Below are 21,011 nucleotides of genomic sequence, written 5' to 3' on the forward strand. Positions count from 1 at the left end.
TAGAACTTCTCTTCTAATCAGAATCGTCCAATCAGATTAAGAAACGTGTTCCACAGGGAGATAATGGTCTGATAGTTTCTCTCCATTTGGGTCGATCTTAATCTTCTTCTTCTATTGAATGAATTCACTGTTTCCTCGTCCTCTTATAGTTGTATCGGTCAAAGGAGCGGAAACATGGGGAGCTGGACGACTTGGGTTTCTTGAAGACATTTCATCCAAGTAGCCTCTTCAGTTCCAAAGTTCCTTTGAGGATACCAATATTCACACTTCATCCAGAGAAAACATATGGTTTGAAAGAGGAGTACAGGAATCTATCGATGTCACAGTGGAAATTTGGAAATACAGAAGGTAGACTGTCCCAACATCTGTCCCCAAGAAGATTCAGCCTTGTTCAAAACCTTAAGACTGGAGTCACTGATGGGTCATGTGAGTACTATTCATTGTGGAAAGGTTTAAAGAGCCTTAGCAATTGGTTCAGCCTTTGTCTGAGTGGATTCTACTTTGTGTTGTTTTTTTTTGGTGAATCATGTTGGCAACATTGAATGACGATGTCTGTGCCCATCAAATTCAGTCTGTTCACATCCCCGAGGGAAAGCCACATCTTAGTTTTAATTGTGCTCGGTGAAGGAGAACGTCTGACCTTCTTTCTGGGATCTTTTGTCAGCTTTTGACGCCGGCCTTTAGAACAGAAGAAGTTTTGACGTGACAGGGACACGTTTTTGGTTTGCGGCGGACCTAAAACCTAAAACGAATAACTACAAACGATGCGATCGACCCAAATCCCACCGCAACCCACATGTTCCTATTTATACCCCAACTCTGACCGGCCTTGTAAAGCTGAAGACGGTACTTGTATGAAACGTCTTCAGGAAAGTTCTTTCCCTGTTTTCGCCTGTTTTGTGGATCAGATCATTTTATTTAGAAATCATATAGGAACTAGGATTAGAATGATTCCCGTCCAGTTGGAGAGATACTTTGCCTGTAAACTGAGCCACTGGAATCACTGACTGGTTTACAGAACAGTTAAAAGGCACACATTTGTTTGTCAAATAAAATCAGTCGTAACTTACTTGTTAGAAATCTAAGGCACAACAGCACAAAAGTAAATCTGAATGATAACACCTTTAGTTCCTGGCGTGCCATTTTTATTTTGATTGATTCTTCCATCTACTGGAAAGCTCTTTTTCTCCATTTGCTGTGCATCAAAAAACACGAGAAGACGAGGCTCCAGAAGAAGGCGTTTTATCTCTCTCTGTAAGGAGCTAACACAAATATATATTTGTTGTTTTTCTCATTTTCCACTTTCTGGGGAGACGAGAAATGTGTTAATAAGAAAGACAAGAGACCGGGTAGGAGAGTGTGCCTCCGTTCCTTTTGCTTCTTTTGTTTGTTTTAGAGAAACATTGTTGTTATGATGTCTCTACAGTACGCCGCAGACAGGTCACAGCTCTCCTTGTATTTGCACATTAAAAAGCCTCGCAGTTTCCTCTCATTATTATTCATTTCTTCCCCCCTCTAACAGTGAAAAAGGTCCCTGCAGATGTTCCCTTGGCTTTTATGTCAAAAGCTATCTGACTGATACGAGGAAATGTCAGCCGGATCCAAAAGTAAAAAAAAACAAAAAAAAAAACAAGCTGATTATTCTTTTCCGCGAAAGGTCACCTGTGACACAGTATCTCAAAAATGTAAGATAAATTTGTACAACACAGGTAGGTGTACTTGGCCATACCGCAGCCGCTCACATGTGTCTATCTCTGTTCACCTTCAAACAAAAACAAAAAAGCTCGGCCGAAACCAGAGTGCATCGCGTTTGTTTGTAAAAAATCTATAGGCGTCGGATAAGCTCTGCGTAGCTGAACAGCAGCTCATTTCAGGACTTTTGCTATGGCTTCGTGGTGAGCGTACACAGCCAACACGATCTGACGTCTCCATCAGGCTGATTGTGTGCATGCAGTCATTTTGTTTTCTTCCACAGGTGACCGCTTTGCTCACTCACACAGGCAATGGAAGATGTAAGAAGATTGTTTTTTATGGATTGCATTCTGAACAGTTGAGAGTGACGGTTCCTTTTTTTTTCCCTCCTCCTCCTCCTCCTTCTCCTGCTGCCGGCTGGGATGCACTGCACAAAAACACAGTGGGTGATGGAGGTGCGTTGCTCCGTGCGTCGCTCTGTGCATCGCTCTGTGCATTGGTGAAGCGACTCTTAAAAAGGTTCTCCTCGGATGGCCGCTGCAATTTCAAGTTGCACACACATCTGTCTTTGCGGCGAAACTGAGACACGACCATGTGCGCATTCTAAAGGTTTCCTGTGTACTGTAGGTAACATTAAAGCAGGGAGCAGAGCAGGTGGATGATAACAGTATAGGCACTGGCGGTGTTTCATGTGACTCCCTGCTGAGGACCGTGCAAACTTCCATTGAACCTCTGACAGTGAACGCAGCGCAGCATGCCTCTTTCTCTTCTTGCCTAATGATGCAAATTATTAAAACGCCTTCCCTCCGCAACCTGTTTCATGTATTTTCTTCCAGAAATAATTGAGGAATCTTTTTATGTTTTCAATTAGCCGCTTCCCCCCCTCCTCCTCCTCTTTGGTTGACATTAGTTCTAATTGCTGAAGATTCAGACTTTGCCTAGAAAATGTTGCGGGGCATCAGAATACCAGGCGCTTTATTCTCCCTGTCAATCTCCTACAATGGACTGGAGAAGTGAGAAGGAGTTTACAAATAATTACTGGAAGAAAAACAGCATTTTTTTTTTCCTTTTGTGCCTGAGAAAGAAAAATACACATATCTTCCTCTCAGGGAGTAATTACACTGAATATTGACAGAGTGCAGCAGTAGGTTTTTATTTATTTATTTCTTTAACTTTTGACGTACTCTAACCTGATGCAAATACATCTCTAATCCTGCCAAGAGTGTCCTGATCTAAAACCTCTTGTTAGTGTTTCAGTACTTCAGGAGAAGCTTCATACCTGGAAACATAATGTGCCCTGTTCTAAAAAAAAAACAAAAAAAACACACACATATATATATATATACACACTAAAAATATGTACTGTATATGTATATATATATATATATATATATATATATATACACAGTACGTATATGTACTGTGTATATGTATATATATATATATATACAGTACATATTTTTAGTTTCAAACACTGCAGCCTTGAAGGTAGTTATTCAGAGCTAGTAGTTGGGTCCTTCACAGAAAACAGCTGCAGCTTGAATTCACTGCAGCTCAAATAGAAGGTGACTTAAGTTTCTCCGAAAGAACTATTATTAAATTATTAAAGCGACCATTAAAAAAAGCTCAGACCACCTCGACATGGCTCGCTGGCTATCTGTGTGCCCAGAGGTGTTGGGAGAAATTCAAGCAAAATAGTGAACGCTGGTTCCCGAACACAAAAGGAATAACTTTTGCCATTTATATTTCAATTTAATTTCAATATTTAATTATATTTAACATGAAATATACAGTGCGGTGGAAGAAATCATTTCAAACTTCAACCTAATGATGCCATTAATCAAAAAAAGTCAAGAATAATTCAGCGCAGGCCCAGGTAGGATTGATTAGCACAGATAGCACAGAGCGTGATTTAATGGCAGGTGCTGTTTGCAATTGGAAATGCACCTGTATTATTTATCTATTTTTTATTACACACTTACAATCTAATCTACATTATTCCATTTTACTGGTGTATATGCATATAAACTAATTGATCACAACTTGCAGATGCACTGAAAAGTAGCATTGCAGTGTTAGCAATTAGCTTCTGCTCCCAAAGAGACCTGTTGTAGCCTGTTGAAAACTGATTATTCTCCATCAAAGATCTTTTCTAGAGATACAAAATGAAACCTGCAGGTCTCCGCCACTTTAAAATACACTCGGCTACTTAGACTAACGAAAAAAAGTGGACATATGTGGGAGGAGGACACAAGTTGTCACACATTAACTCCCTTTTAAATTGCTTATTGACACATGCGGCAGTTAGGGAACAACATATCCATTCATCTGGTGTCACGTTTCTGCCCACGTGACAAACACAAGTCCAATACACGCTCTGTTTTTTTGATGCGCTCCTGGGGGAAAAATTAGGCTGTTTTGGCAGCTAAATTTAGGAATTATATTCACCAGCTAGTCTCTAATATTGATGTTTCCTGCTGCTGAGCAGGTAGGATACTGGGAGTTTTGAGGTTGTTTTGCTGAAAATAGCTATTTGCCACAGCCAAAAGTAGTGCTATGAGCATAGTTGTGTAACAGAAAGCTCAAACTCAACACAAAAACGGTGCATAAAGGAAAGGGATGGTGCAGTCTTATCTGTTATATGTTTAAGCTATGGTTGTTTAAATTTAGAGGTGGGAAGCAGTTATTCACAAGTAGTGACAAATGACACAACTCTAATACGAATAAAAACACCTGAGCAACACAGGTAATGTTAAAATGAACCTCCAGAGAAACACATTACATCTGTACTGGACTGTAGCTGTACATCCTGTGCAGTCCCAGTTGGTTGGTGAGAGAAAACTCCAGACTCTTGCCTCGCGGAGGTAAAAAACTAGGCTAACCTTGCTGGACATTTCCCTTGGGAGGAAGTGGCATATGTACAGAACCACACATGCACACACACATATACAACACACACACACACGCTCATAACCCAAAAGCTCTCCGGGGTTCTGTCTCAAGCCGAGCCAAAAACCCAAGCTGGGGGTAATCCCGAAGGAGCTCAACTCTACCACCGGCTCTCCCCTCAAATCCTGTTGGGTCAGAGAATCCAGACAGCTGTACCACAGAAGGAAGGAGGGGGTTTACGCGGTTGTTATGTGCATCGTCCTGCAGCACTGCTGTCCCAGCGGAGACAGTGAGGACGGGGGCCACTCAGACGGAGGGGCCGTTTCGTGACTTTGCTAGGCCCCAGCTGAGCCTGGCCAGCTGTTAACACGCGCGCTATACCATCGTTAAAAACATTCAGACTGTACACGTAAGCTGTCGACACTCTTCTGGGGTTTAGCGGCACATTAAACAGTTGCGATCCATCAGCCATGATTATGTCACGGACCAGAAGTGGAGGCAAAATCAACAGATTTTTTTTTTTCCATCTCTCAAAGCAGTCTGGAAGTACAACAATCAATTAAGGACTAATCCCATGAAGAGCTGCAGTCTTCTAATCAGAAGCGCGGCCGCAAGGTTCGCCTTGAAACATGCAACATCGCTGTGGATGCCAAGAAAAACACCAACAAGACATAATGCTGCAGAGAGGAGGCCGTTTAACAAGCCCAGATTGGAGAAATTGTCGTAAAAATCGTTGTCAACCAAGCTGGCGACCAACGAATAACGCACTATCGAACGTACTCGAGTGAAAATTAGGGAACAGTGTAATAGCCGTCAGTGACATATTGATAGGAAGTCTACATGCGTAGGAATTGCATGATGGGGAGTAATTGCAGTCAATATGATTTACAGTCATGAAATATTTACTTCTAACATCCACATGCAATCTGTGAACTGATGGAGTGGCCTAATAACACCTCGTCTCCCATCCCCCTGTGCGAAAGCAACCAAAGGTCAACATCTGCTCTCGCCAGTTTGGAAAACGCTGGGAGGCAGAGTATAAGCGGGGGTGGAGTGGGGGGAGTGTCATTAATTGTCAATTGGAGTGTCAGTGGCTCCATTCGGCCTGTTTGGTAGGTGGAAATTAGTCCCGGTGATAATGATGCAGGGATATACTGTGTGTGTTCACTACAGCGTGCAACGGGAGCTCAGACACGACATCTTGTGCCAAGATAATGTTACGAACATTAAATCTGCTTAGTTTCACAATATGAACAACATCTAGATAGATAGATAGATAGATAGATAGATAGATAGATAGATAGATAGATAGATAGATAGATAGATAGCATTCTAGCCCTTGAGCTAGCTAATGTTTTTCTCACTGTAAATTATTATGTTGTTCTTCCCTTTCAGTTTGATCGGGGGTTGGACAACCAGCATGCCGGCACATTACTGCCACCTACAGGACTGGAGTGTAGATTAAGAGATTTGCATCAGGGGTCATGACATTTTGTTGCACCACATTTTGCATTTCATTTACATCCCTTTCTCTTTCAGGGTATATGACGGGATGCACTTAGGGCTATTATTTTCAAATCCTTTGGCGTGTGCCATTTTAGGATTAGTGAGAAGAATATCTTTGGTGCAACTAGATTTCAAAATCAGGAAGGATTTTCCAACTATAGCAGTCCGAGCCCAGATTAAGTCAATCTTTTACTTGAACATTCTGGACCAGCTGTAGAACATGTCATACACTAATGAAGTGAAGTACACATGTGGCTACTCTGCTAGCATGAATTTAAAGGTAGCGGCCTCCATGTGTTCAGTACAAATTACATTTTAAGTGGTTAATTATAAGCAACTGAAAAAATGCCCGGAGGAAAGGTCACGTATGGTTCGTATGCACACAGTGGACCACTCCATTAGCCAGAACAGGGCATAATTCAATCTTCAGTCCTCCGCAGCTCAGAAAGTTCAATAATGGAGGGATAAGAACAGAAGGCGCACAGGCGGACTGGACCACATAACTGAGTAAAAACAAGAACAGACAAGAAAGCGCTGCAAGCATTACTTGAGAAATCAGCAAGGATAACCAGATACAGCTCTGCTCACACCCCATTCAAAACATAATCTAGCGCTGCTACAAAGAAAGAGGTATACAGACGACATAAACTTTTCAGATGAGTCCAATTTCAGCCTACAGAAAATGGAGCTGCGGTTTGACAAGTTTATGTGGATTTTGTGCCAAGATTCTAAGAGTTTTTTTTTCCTTTTTTTCATTTTTCCTTCAAAGGATAAGTCAAGATTATACATCTATTGTAGCTCTACATCTCCACTGCATAGTTACAGGGAAAAGAGGAGCACCGAACACCAAGCAACACAATTTCTGTTTGCTATTTGTTGCAACAAAAGACAAATGGCGCTTTGATGAATGTTCATCAAAACTGCAAATTCATTAGTTCCTTCATTCCTTCCTTCGATGCCCTTTATTCGAGATTTCGTTCCTTGTCTGCGTCCCTCTTCCGTTCCAATAAATGTATTTCCAACCATCAAAGTGAAATGACTCGGGAACATCCTCATAATCCAGCACCAGATCACCACCCACAACATTTTGTTTTTGTTTTTTTGTGGGGAAAAGTCGGTTTGGAGTCTTTCCACTGGGAAACGATTCCGCACGGCAAGGATCTGCTGGGCCATTCAAATCGTCGCGGTGATGTACAAAAGAGTAGCAGCGTCATAGTCATGCGAGTCATCTGAGTGCTGTGGATTTTAATGTATTTATCACCAAATGGCTGTGATGGCAAGTGTGTGGTTAGGTATTTTTCCTTTGTGCCGATTGAGACACGACCCATGATGAAACCCAGGTGTTAGCTGACTCATATTCTGATAAGAATAGAGCCTGGCCATGGCGTGCTAAATGTGCTGTTTCAACATAAAAAGTGATAAAATGTCAGCGTTGTGCTTGCTGCTCACGAAATGTTGAAATGAGGGCCATGAAAAAATCCAGATGTCGTGTTGCCGAGCAGGTTAATCCACCACCGCACTTAGCTGCAGAGTTCATAGAAATCCAGCATGTGTGGATAAATACACAGGGTGATAAGGTCATCTGGCATCTTGTCCCTAATGAAGAGCTTTCACTTCTGTTCAATTTCAGTCCTAAATTGCAGTTGGTGTTAACAGAATAAATGTTTGTTCTTTTCCAGAAAACACTTCTTCTTTCCATCCGCAGAGGTTGGCTGTTAGGTTGAGCCTCTGTGTCTGATGCACCACGCAACATTTATTCCAACAAAATCGTAGATACTGGATTTGATTTGCATCCCCATGTGCACAGCATGTATGGATCACTCTGCGTGGCATCTCGCATTTCACACATCTCATCTGCGCGGAGGAGAGAGACGGTCCCCGCAGCGAGGTGCTGGCAGTTTCTGCTAGGGGTTTCGCGCAGCCGCACCATATAAATAAATACACAGACACACCGGAGCACAAACACACATTCACTCCGTCATGCTGAGACACTTGCAGCAGGCTGACAGTGTTTGGCGACCGGCGTGTTGACTGACAGATAATTGCATATCTGGTCTGTGGGGCTGACAGCTGAATATCAGTTGATCCACTCTAACTCTAACTCGGGCAGGTATTACTTCTTCTCTGATGCTCCTCAGATGTGTCACGTCCAGGACAGCTCAGAACTCTTTCCCAGCAAAGTTCTCCTCCGTTTTCTCTGTGCACAAATGATCGTCTCTCCTTGCGAATTATTCGTTGAGCCAACGCCGGACAAACCGCTGGAAAATGGGAACTGAGGGAATAGTAACTAACTGTCAAGAAAGGAATTGGTCAAGCCACCTTTTTTCCCCGCCGTCTCCTCTGCCGGTCCAAGACGCTGCAAAGAAAACAAGAAAATGCTCATCAATCTTCCACGTGCTGTTGACAGATTTCGGACATCTTTGCAGTGAGATTCGGTTTGTCATTTGAATAGTTTGTGCCGCTGTTGTTGCAAGGCTGGGCCTTATCAACAATTTACAGCAGCTGTGTGGTTGCTCTCAGCGGCGTCTCATTTTGTATTTCAAACTATGACAAACTTTATGTGACAGTCGCGCCTGCAGTGTAACACTGATCCAATACAGGAAAAGTGTAAGGCCCCCCAACCTAATTTGCCTTATATGCTACCGTGGTGGCTCGGCTGTTTCTTGTGCTACAAAAAAAATAAAAAAAATAAAATAAAATAAATTGATTTATCTTTCATCTGCACAGCCTTGACTTACATTTCACCTCTCAAATCGTTTCGTATTTTGCAAACCTGAGAGGGTTTATATCGTAAATTAGTAACAGAACTAGCATTGCACAATAAGAGCCTCCTTTAGTAAAATGTATTCTTTTCTTTGTATAAAAAAGACTTTGAAACTTTCTTGAGCATTTTTTATAGTGAAAAGTCTGATTTTTTTTACTAGACAGATGCTTCTTATAGTAAGCACAAGAAGCTGAGTCATGAGTCACACAGCCAGGGCCAGCAGCTACTGCACATGTCCATCACAAGGCAAATGGCTGCTGGCATGACTGCAGTCCAAAACCACCGGCGGCAGCTAGTTACACAACAAGGAACTGTCACAAGAAAAGAGATACAGCTGACAATTAGGAAGCTGTCGCTGCCGTTCAGCCCCAAATCATTCACATATGAAACTGACCATTGGCCCAGAAACCGAGCAGTGTTTTCTCTCGTTATCTCCCATTGAAGCTACACAGATACTTTAACCACCTGTCAAATTCTAAAGGTTTGGCCATCATCCGCAACACGCAGAGGGCATCTGGCTCGATCCAACTTCACCCCTCAGTCCTGGAAAACCATCCAAGCACAGCAGACAAATCAGTAACGAAGTGGTAGGCGATTGGGACGGCGCGCCGGATGAGGTCATTTGAAAAAGCTCTGATCTTTGCACGTCTGCATTAACTCACAGTACGAGAGAGGATATGAATGAGCAGCTCTGAAGATTTCGTGATTGGGAACAAGAATGAGGCAAAGACTGCAATAACTCAAGACTGAGCTAATGCATCGCAGTAAAACACAGTTAAGAGCTCATCTGACACATCTGAGGAGCATCTGTCCTTACACATAGGGAGTGGTGTGAATACCAGAGACTTCTTTCCCAAAAACTTTTAAAAACTTTTAACAATACCAGAATCTCAAAGTGATGTTAAATCAAATGGAATCAGGACCATGTGGATGGGAATCAAATCAGCTTCAGAAACACCACTTCCACCACTTTGGTTCCTACCAAGACGTTCACCACTATTTATATCAATCAAAGACATATGGTTGAAATTAAATGTAACAAAGTTTCAAATGAATCTGGCTTCCTTTGGCTTCCAGTCTTTTTAGATTACAATAAAACGTGTCAGATATTTGAGGCGATAGTTGTTTTACCACAAACAGAAACACTTCATTCAAACTGAAGAGGTTTCATTTTCCAATGTTTGCCCAAAAAGCAAAGATTTGAGAACATTCAGATGTATATTGTACCAGTTAATTTGGTAATGTGACAGACTACTAAACTCTGCATCAAGTGAATCAACCTCACAGTGCTTTAGCTTTTAATACTTTATGTACATTTTGCTTATAATACATTCAGGCTTTTGCTTAAGCAGGATTTCATTTCAGCACTTTTGCCTGTTTTACATTGTCGTATTTGTCCTTCTACTTATGTAAGGATCAGACAACAACCAGTGGATTAATGGTTATCTCTGTATGTCGACTTACAACAATCTGTGGCTTATCTCAGTTTCCCTTTGGAATGGAGTCTTGTCTTGGCACAGGACGATAACATCTCCATTTTTAATACCTACAAAGCTCTGATTGGCTTGTGGCTCCTCCAAATGAGGAAGCAGCCATCAGTGAGCAGTGGACACTGGGTCTATCCCAGTGGTCTGGAAATCACTCAACCAATAACCACTTGATCATCAGAAAACTATTGAACGCCTTTGTAGTAGACGTTCGATAGTTTGGTTGGTAAAGTGTATTTTTGTGGTTCAGATGAATAAAGAACCATATGTTACCTCGTTTAAAGCCATCTGTTTACCTTTCACCTTAAAATAAACAGTGTAGATTATAAATTATAGATTAGGTCTTCAGTTTTTCAGGCCAAGGACCCCCAAACTGATGGAGAGATTAAGTAGGGACCCCCTAGCTACTATATGTGTTCTATATTAAACTTGACCTAATGCTATTTATAAATGTACATTATTATCATTTTGCATTTAATATTAAGCATTTCAAATAATACACAGGTGTAAATATTCATTTTTTATGAAATTAATTGACAGATTCAAGTTTGGCGTGGTTTTGATTGACAGATCTCAGCTAGTGTGGCGCTCTGTGTGAAACAGTGCTACTTGAAAGATAACAGTGCTGACTGAAAGATAACATCTTCTGCCTCCACTTATCCTTTTACTAAAATATGTTGGATTCATGTTAATGTATTTAAAGAAATTTAAATTTGTGGGGGAAAATTATAATATAAAAATGTCTAATCAACCAAAGATTTTGCAACCGCCCTGCATTACCTCTGCGGACCCCCTGTTGAAGACCTATGTTATAGATTAACACCCTAGAAAAATGAAATAAAAAATATGTGTCCTCCGTCAACACTTGAGATGTGGTCTCTGAGATCTGGTGAAAATAATTTATTACTAGTTTGTGTGTGATTGTGTCAGAATGTATTAAAGGTAGTTAAGTATCGATGGAATCATGTTAATGGAAATGAGCAAATTCAAAAAATACAAAATTCTTCACTAATAATGTGTGTATTTATTCACCTTCATTACCAGAGATTGCGGTGAGTATGGGTTCAGTTATAATCTGAGTTTTGTCTCTCAAATAACTAGATAGATATCCTTTAGGGACACACGCTGTTAGAATATTATACTGCTCCCCAAGTAGCGTCAGTGTTTAATTGCAAACAAAGGAACACAGATCAGATCTCAAGTGGGGGCTGGGGGGGATGCATGTGGAGACACATTTTAATGCTAGGAGTGAACTCAGGTACTTGAAGCTGGACACTTGATTTTGCCCAGGATGGATGTTAATGTGAGATCTCAACAGAGCCTGAGGTGAAAACAATACGAGCTCTGCTACTTCTACTTGTAACTCTGCTGTTAACGCTCCTGCTCCAGACATCTCTCCCAAATGTGATGCAACAGAAGTGACGATCAACGGGACTACAGTCATTTTAATCAAAAAAGTATAACGTCTCCAATAAGTTCGAAATGATATGCGCAGTTCTCAAAATTTTGGCAAGACGAGGACCTAAATGCGTGTAGAGCCAAGAAGCTTTTAAAAGTGGTATATTGGTGAGTGCAAACACCAGAAGCTTGCAGACAGAGGAGCTTTAAGCAAACATTGGAATAATGACTTTGTTGGGGATGATTTTCAGCAGATTAATCCGTACGGTAACATGTCAGCAACAGTGTGGCTTAATGATGTGTTTTTAATTGTTATTGGGCAATAATAGAGAACTGTGGAACACACTGTCTTCACACACAAAAAATACCAAATGTGGCACAAGCTTGTTACAGAAAGTATCTACCACAACTGAATCCAAGTACAGGATGTTGACAGCTCAAACACATTCTACAGGTCAAAATAAGGAGGTGAGGGCTACCAAAAGATGTCAGCAACACAGTGGGAAAGATACATGTGACAAAATAACACACCCTGCCCTACATTTAATGACTCCCTGATACTGTCTGCAACATTGACAGCACACACTACCATCGTCCTCATTTTGCTTTTTCCTTTCGCCTTTTATTTCCCACCTATCTATCTAGCTCTTACTTCTGTTTCATGTGTGTCTCTGCGTCTATCACGCCGCTCTAATTGTTTTCTCATCTCACTCTCCGGGGACATGTAGGCATGGCCTTATTATCCCGGTTGATCGATGTGATATATAGGTTGAGGGAGCGAGACATGCAAACTTTCTCATCTCCTGGGGATAAACCGAAGAAATCAATCACGCGCACCCGATTTGTGTGGGCCTATCCAGACCATCGGGGAAGTTCTTCGAAACGCATCGTCTAAGCTGTTCTTTTTTTCTCTCACAAATACTCAATTTAATTCCCTAGGCATGCACATGCTGAAAATGTTCTCTCTAAAGGCTGAAACACCTTTTTGTATGTCATAAAATACTATTTGGTGTGTTTTTTCTGCAGAATAATTGCACTGCGTATAGTACTGTCATGATGCATTGTTGTTTTCTCCTTTTTCCTTTCAAATATATGTGTTTTAATGCAATCAAGCTTCACTGAAGGAGAAAGAAGAAAGAATCCTGCCCGGCACACATTGACTGTAGACTTTTTTTTTTTATTGATCTTAAACATGACTCAGACTGGCTGATAATGGCTTAAGGACAATAAAAGCCTTTAAAAGCCTTTCACACACTGTAATGGATTAAAGTTGCTCGCATTTTTTCCTTTTTCTTTAAACGTCTCCTTTATCCTTGATAACCAGCCAAACTGTGCACCTGCCAGACAGGTGTGTGACGTCAAATAAAAAGCCAGTTGCCTTAGTCACAGCTTAACTTCTCGCTGGGTCGATATTGAACTGTTAAACATTCAGAGTGAGCTGCTGGGCTCGGAAGAATAAGTGAGACACGCAACGAGGGGACTCTAAATCATCTCCATCTAAGTCCACGAACATTAAAGTACATTAACGAAAACTCAGAAATCTTCCTTCTCTTAGCCCTTGGTCATTATTTCAGTATTTCCCATCGCTGTGAATTTTGCGCTCTTAACATTCAGTTTGAGGAAATGAGAGGTTGCACAACTCGGCCCAGATAGAAAACAAAACTGGAACAGTTCCAGCCTGTCCAGGTGGCAGATTTCTGTATTTTGTTCCAGCAAGTCTCAAAATCCAATGTTTCGATGAATAGTACAAATTTAACTTCTCCCGTAGAACCAAAATCACCACATCAACACAAAACAGCATACGTAACTAGAATTAACCTTCAAGTTAATGCCACTGGCAAGAGTGATAAGCAAAATTCTTCCAATTTAAGTGTGACTTTCCGTTATTTTAGTCCCACAGTGGGTCAAAGTGTCAAATCAAACAACTTGACAGTTGACAGACACAATTATAGAACCGCATATTTCCTTCTGAGGTTGGTAGGAACAGAGAGAAAGAGAGAGAAAACAAAATGGCTGCCAGGCGGCTAATTCCTGTGTTTTGTTTTGGAAAGTCTCAAAAATAATTGCTTACAGTAAAAAAAAATCTTCCACAGAAAGAGATGAATATTTAGCATCTGTTATGCACAAAATAAGCTAGACGTAGTTAACTACTGAATAAAATTCAACTTTCAGCCATTAAAGAACCAGATATTTCCTTTCGTGCTAATGAATGCTACGATTGGATGTGCAGCTTTGTAAAGTAAAAAGTGTTTGCAACTTACTGGCCTCTTCTCTCCTCTGTTATAGCTTGGGTTACCACTGACAGTGAAGGCACTAAATAAGCAAATTAGCTTAAGCCATCTCATAGTCTAAATTAAAACACCTGAAGTCCTTTAAATAAACAGTTTGTTCTGATTCATTTGTCCCATCTACGTTGGCGTAATTGTGATGATGGTTTGTGGTAGCCGCTCTCAACGTGAGGCAGTGATATATTTGTAGCGGTTAATTCACCGGATGTGGGATGGATGGCAGAGATGAAAAAGACTCACATGTTGTTTGTCTGAAGATTATATGTTTATACCGCACTGTGTACTGACAACAGCTGATGTGAGCACGCGTGTGCACAGCCAAGCCGACTTCTATTGCTCACAAAATGTTTGCAGTGGCAAGTTGTTCTGGAGTGGCTCCGTTGGGGGATTTACGCGGTGATGGACGGAAGAAGAACTACAGTGAGGACACACACGTCATCTGAGTCTCATTTTTTTTTTCTCACTGTATTGGTTAAACCGGACCCTATAATATGGATCTCAATGGATTGCTACATGACTAATATTCTGATAAGAACTGGGTATATCCGGAGCATAAGTGGTTCTGTTGGAAGTATAAAAGATGAACAATGTGTTACTAATTCCAGCAGTAGAAGAAGATATTTCCAACTTTGCTGCCCACAATGATTTTAGCTTCGTTTTATTTCTGATTGTGGGTGGAACTCTAGCGTACATGCACAAGGAGCCACTGAAGAACAGTTTTTTTTGTTTAATATGTTGATGGGGGTAATGTTTAAAAGTCTTTAAAACTATGGTAACTTCATTACAGCAGCAACTTCTGAGAAAGTCTCCAGAAAGTTATCCAAAGACGAAAAGCAGAGCAGCAGCAGAACCCTGCTGTCAAAGGCTGCATGTCCTTATCGGCCGAGTGTGCGGGCGCACCTGTTTGGCACATGTGTGCATCTGCGAACACGTGCCAAAACAACACGAATGACCACTCACGGATGAACCGAATAATATGCATTATTTCGGGCACGAGACGTGGTCTGGGATGCATTCATTAAATACAGGAAGCTGGTGACTCAACACACAACAGGCGACACATGGGCGCCTCTGGCATCAAAGAGGACATCGGAGTGGACACGAGCAGGTTTCAGATTTATCCGTTTTCAAGAGACTCAATACATTTAATTAACTCCAATTAGACTTATTTAAGGACAGTTAATTATTGACTAGCCAAGGGAGGAGGTTGGTAAATATTTACTTATTCATCATACACATTTCTCGATCTGCTCGTGATTATTTGATGAGACAATTTTTCTCGTTAATGTATCGCTTTAATGATTGCACATTCACTGACGACATTGGCTGGACCATAATCCTTTATCGGAGCTTCAGACAGCCCGATGATAAAATCCAGTAAAGATCAGGGAGCACAAAGTTAATAGGCTATCACTCCCCCTAAAAAGAAGTGATTGTACTATTTAGGAGGGTCGTGCACACGCGCGCTGAGAGGGGTCGCGGCAAAACCGAGAACAAAAAGGGAAAAAAACTGGGGTAAAGTGAGTGGAGCGAAAGAGTGTATTCTGAGTCCTGCAGGTTAATTCAGTGCCTTTCAGCCGCAATTGCCGTGTCTAAACATTCATGAGCCGTGCGGGGAGGGAGGGGGGGAGGGAGGGAGGCAGAGAAATGAGGGGAATGGATGGAGCAACAGCACAGCGCTGAGACACGAGAGGGAGAGCTGCTGCTGCGTGCGCTTGTCCACACAGCTCCGAGCAGGTAGAGCGAGCACAGGATACAAAAAGGGGGAGGCGGAAAGTGAGAGAGAGGGGGAGAGAGCGCAGGACGGAGGGCGGGAGGGAGGGAAGAAGTCAGTCTTTTCACCTGAAGATTACTTTGTCTCACACTTCACTCGCCCCGAGTGCTGGAAGGAGCAGCGAGGAGGGAGCCCAGTTGATCAGGAGGTGTCAGCTCTTCGCTCTCTCTGGTCTTCTTTTTTTTTCTTCTTCTTCTTCTTCTTCTTTGGCTGGACTTCACTCTGCCAAAAAAAAAAAAAACCCTGAGGTGATCAGACCCAACAGGCGAGACTGAGAGACAAAAAGCCAACACATCAGGGAGAAAAAGTGAGAGAACTGCGTGTAAATGGCTGCAAAGGACGAGAAGTTCTGAGCATGTGACTGAAGAATGTACTTCTGAGGAGCTTTCGCAAAGGTAAGATTTATTTCGTTGTGTTTTCCTGAGCAGATAATGCATCTGAATAGTGAACGCGTGTAACGGTCAGAAAAAACCTGCGGAGCAAGGTAAGTCAGAGCCGGACCTTTTTAATGCATGTGCATCATTAAGGACTTCAGGGAGAGGCAGCTTTAAAATAAGTGAGCATCATGCAGTGGCAGGAAGTTGAATGGAGAGGTTTTAGCAGGAGGATGATAATGGTAATAATACAGTGAAAAGAGACCGGAGAACAGTGGGAGAAACGCATGAGGAGAGTTGGACTGAAAAAGACAGATAGCGGAACAGGAGGATGAGGGATGGAGGACTGGAGTGGCGGGGGGCTTGCTGGCAGCCAACTCGGTAACCAAGGCAGCTGACATGAGGGAGAGCCAACAGGGGACAGTGGGATTTCTATTTTTCACCCTCGCCGAGATACGCCGGGGCTCTGCCAAGTCCCCTGCCTCCTCCCCCGCGGATAAAGATTTCATTGTGTGCCGCTGTGACCGAATTCATTAAGCGTCTACATGTTCTCTCCCCTGGTCGCACTACTCTCCCTTACGCTCCTCTCCTCCCTCTCTGGCTGATACTCACTCCGCCCGTCTGCTCCTCCCCTCTCGCTTTCGCGACAGTCTCAACTGACCCCCTAATCAGCTCAACTCAATGCTGCAGCAACAGTTGTATTTTTTTTTTTTTTTTTTCCTTTAAGCTCTGCTGTGAATAATAATCACACACTGAGCGATTGTCAAGGAACGGCTCCTATCAGAAGGGACGGTTTTGGCGAGACCGGCCCCCAAAGTTTATCAACCTTGGACTCAGGGTGCCACGTGGGGTCGCTCTACGCACAGATGGGGGTTCACGGGCGATTTAATAGATGGCAGCCGGGCTTGGGAAAGGACTGTGGATCCCGTTGGCCGAAAACAACTGAAACAACTGAAATGGTGTAAATGTAAGAGGTTTGTGCACCATTTCACAGGTCACATGACCTCCAGAAAGACTTTCTTCTGGACTTGTTTTGGCTTGTTTTTCTTCAACATCTTCAATATTGTAGATTTTTAGCTTGGTTTTGTCACTCTAGGAAAGCCTAGTTGGCACAGTGGAGCACTTACCAGCCAGATATCCTGTAATAACCAGCTTGGAAGCCACCTTGAGCTGCCCCACCCAGAAATGTTTTGAAGATCTGCCAGGGCAATCGAATTGTTTGGGGGAGGTTTATGCTATGATGGACAAAGGAGTAATATAATAATCCACATGTGAGCACCAGAAATTTGATTTGTTGATGGTATCTCCAAATGTGAGAAGGGTAGTTGTTTTCGCTCGAAACCTACCTCATCATGAAATAAGAATTTGGCTACGCCTGGCTAATTTCAGAGCTAAGAGGAGCTACTTTGTTAGACCAACAAATAATTTCCGGTGTCAACGCTTGTAGTTTTTTCTGCTGCCCTCTAGTGGCCAACATTTCTGAGGGTCAAACGTCTTCAAGCAACTCTAAAAGTCTGGTTGCTCTTGTCTAGATATACCATTCAAAGACACGTGACACATAGACAAAACTAATTTGCATTTTCCGGTAGTGGCAAATAAAAATGTAACTAAGCTAAAACTACTCCATAAAATTTTGATCGTATGTTGTCTCATCATGACATGACAGTTGTGCATTGTTCGTGGATATCTATAACAAAGATGTCATAGACAACTTAGTTTGGCTCCTCACCGTTTATCCTCACAACTACTAATAAAAAATTAAAAGAATGTGTTTGGAGATTCTTTCTCATTTGTTTCCTTGCAACGTTAATTGAAAATCTTTTTCCTCTTTTCAAGAGGTCACCCTGAATATAAAAAAACTAGCAAAAGGAATGACTGAGGACGCAACAAGCTGAATTTTGTGTGCATTCAGTCCACACACTGCACATTAGTCTTTTCATTCCTCCCCCCACACTGAAGACCGAGTCATCACCCCTTTAGGTAAAAGGCTGGCAAAAGGCTCCTTATTGTTTTCAAGATGTGAGACTCTACGCTTGTGGTGAAATCAATAGCCCAGTAAATTCTTAATTGAATGACTGCAGGGCTTGGGGCCTGATGGTGCTTTATGGCTACCAGAAGGCGCCTTTGAGAGCACACAAAATAACAAGGACCCTGCTGGCATTGTTGTGGTCTGGGATACGACGTCATGTCAGTCAGGCAGGCCTGGCAGGCAGCGACAGCGGCGGTGGGACGGCGTTAGCGCTTGTACACCTGCCATGCTACGCTTGAGTTGAGGCGAGTGTCACATTACCTCCACTTTTGTTTTTTTTTTCACCCCCCTCCTGCTTTGAAATTCTTTTGGCTCATCCGATCATCATGCAGCGTGTTTTCCCGGTGTTATCTGACACCGGGGAGTCGTGTCATAGCGCTGATTGAAGATGGAAAACCACCTTGAGGGCTTAAAAGTAGAAAAACAACAAGGTGTGTGTTATTTTGAAGAGGAAACACCCGCATGGTGTTGTATAGCAGAGCGAATCCTTTTCTTTTGAGCTGTAAGTCATCTGTCTGGGCTGCTGATGGATTGACTGACCTCAGGGCTCTTGCTGCCGCTTCGACAGAGGCAGAAGACTACAATGCATTCTTGTGGTCAATTTGCTGAATGTCACACTTGTTTCACGCTACAGAATTTCACCCGTGACTTTGTTAACTCGTTTGTTCACAATGGAAAACGTGTTAAGCGTTTGCGCACCTCTTTACAGCTTCAGTAATTCTCATAATATTTCCATCATTTGTAGTTTCTGACACATAAGTAAGGTAGAGTCACAAAAACTGTAACCAGCAATCCCAACCAGTGTGGAAAGAAAAAAAAAGACAATAGACTTCTCCGACACCTCTTCTGCATACTTCTGAATGTCACATCTTTATCCAGCGCAACACAGTTGGTGTTGAAATTCAGCGTGAACCAAGGATTAGTTTCTTTTCTTTTCAGTCGACTATCATTTTGGCTTGGTTAATGAGAAAAAAAAAAATGCTGCTGAGTGAATCTACTGCTCTCACTGGAACATTAAGAGTCACCATCTGAGCCAGGAATTAGGCAAGAAAATTGGAAAACCTGATGAAAGCACAACCTTTAGGTTTGTTTAAAGCATTAAATGGTGAAAGGGGGGTCTACTCGGATCAAATGAGCCTCTTAAGTTGATTTATGACTTTCATAAATGGCTTTCACCCGTCTTAAATAAGCATAAAAACAGTGTCAATGCAAAACTGAAAAACATCTCACATTTGGCTGCTTCATATATTTTGTCCAACTTTTGTTCTTCTAAAAGGTAAAAACCATTTGTCCCACCTTGTTCTCACTATTCTTTGTTCTAACTGTTGCATGGACTACAAATATTTCTAGAAGCATCTGTTTAGTGCCACAAGTAAAAGAAGAGATTTAATGGATTGAGGCATTTAAATGAACAAATCAAACTATCAATTCCAACACTGCTAATACAACTCTACAACCTTTAAGAGCAAGTAATAACTCATTCACTCATTGTCCTCAGTGTATGTATGCTGCAGTAACATTCATATGCGTAGCACATACGCGCACTCAGGTCATTGTTTGTGTGTTAGACAGAATAAATTCCTCAATGCTGGAGCCTGATCACACACCAGAAGATCCAGTTTTTCCCTATTTCATTAAGCTGCTCCTGTATCTCCCCCTCCACTCCGACAGTCAATTACTCCTTCCCCTTCTGGGTTAAAGAGCGCAATCGTGTTTTCTTCCATTCAGAGTGAGAGTTGCTTACAGTAATAGACAGAACGCCTCATCGCTAAAAATTAATTTGAATTGATTCTCCCTAGTCCCTATCCCCCAGCTCTGACAAGGTTTTGAGAAGGAAATTTCAAGGCCACATGTAAAAATCAATTTCTAAATGAAGCCGATCCAAGAGATGGGCTGCCTCTCTCAGTAGTCCTCACTGTGGCTCAAAGAAAAGTTTCTGTTCTCACATTTCTCTCTAACTGCTGTATGGAAACATACTGTATTTGTTTTCACTGAACTGGTGGGTGGTGATTTGCCATCCATTTGAGTGTTAGTGAAGCGTACCTAAACTAGAAGCGATCGACACACTGCTCATAATAATTATAATTATCAAAGCCTGACATAAGGTGTCTGTAAAGCAGAAATGAAATGTTACACAACCAAGCTATCGTCTGCTAATATCTACTGAATAAGCTTGTAATATTCCAGCCTAATGGTGTCTGATAGTTTGAGAAAGTCGAAGCTTTTGTTTGGTTGAAAAATAAATCAGAAATTTGTTTTAGTCTGCAAATGTTAGCTTAACAAAGAGAGAACATACACGATGCGAGGCCTACCACAACTTCCTAAGGATGTGTTTAATTGGTTTAGAGGCTTTTTTGATTAGCAAGCTACCAAGTTTGCTTACATGATTTGATATTTCTGGAAAATTGGAGGAAATATTACATTTAATAGTCTTCCACATGACTAGGATAAAAAGCACATGGCTACTGCTTCCTTTTGCACGAATATACTGCATGCAGCCCTTAACGAACAGACGCTAACTTGCTAGCATATCTTTGCCCAAAAAGTGGTGGCGTTTAAGTGTCAACCTCAGCTATAAGAGCATCAACGGTGGGTAACTAACTGTAGGAAACCTAAAGGCACAATGAAAGGATGAGGGTGTTGGAAGGAGTTTATCTCAAGAAAATTTTTTTAATGTGTTCTGACTAAAATAATATTTGTTAAACTTTAAATGTGGGGCTAGGGTTTTTCAGATTTCAGGCTTACATGTTTGTTTGAACGGTGCATTTAGAAGAAGATTGGAAGATCATTTTATAAATTACAAAAAAGCA

The 21,011-nt window shown here is 41.8% G+C and overlaps 1 protein-coding gene across 1 annotated transcript in view; it reads left to right on the top strand.

The window, feature by feature from the left end:
• The first annotated feature begins 15,860 nt into the window (after positions 1 to 15,860).
• LOC124995859 (cadherin-20-like) overlaps positions 15,861 to 21,011 on the top strand; it is a 65,888-nt gene continuing 60,737 nt past the window's right edge. Inside the window, exon 1 of the mRNA XM_047568580.1 lies at positions 15,861 to 16,193. The gene's annotated coding sequence lies outside the window, so the exon portion shown is untranslated. The remainder of the gene's footprint in view (positions 16,194 to 21,011) is intronic.

Source organism: Mugil cephalus, chromosome 18, assembly GCF_022458985.1.
Source record: "Mugil cephalus isolate CIBA_MC_2020 chromosome 18, CIBA_Mcephalus_1.1, whole genome shotgun sequence".
Lineage (NCBI taxonomy): Eukaryota > Metazoa > Chordata > Actinopteri > Mugiliformes > Mugilidae > Mugil > Mugil cephalus.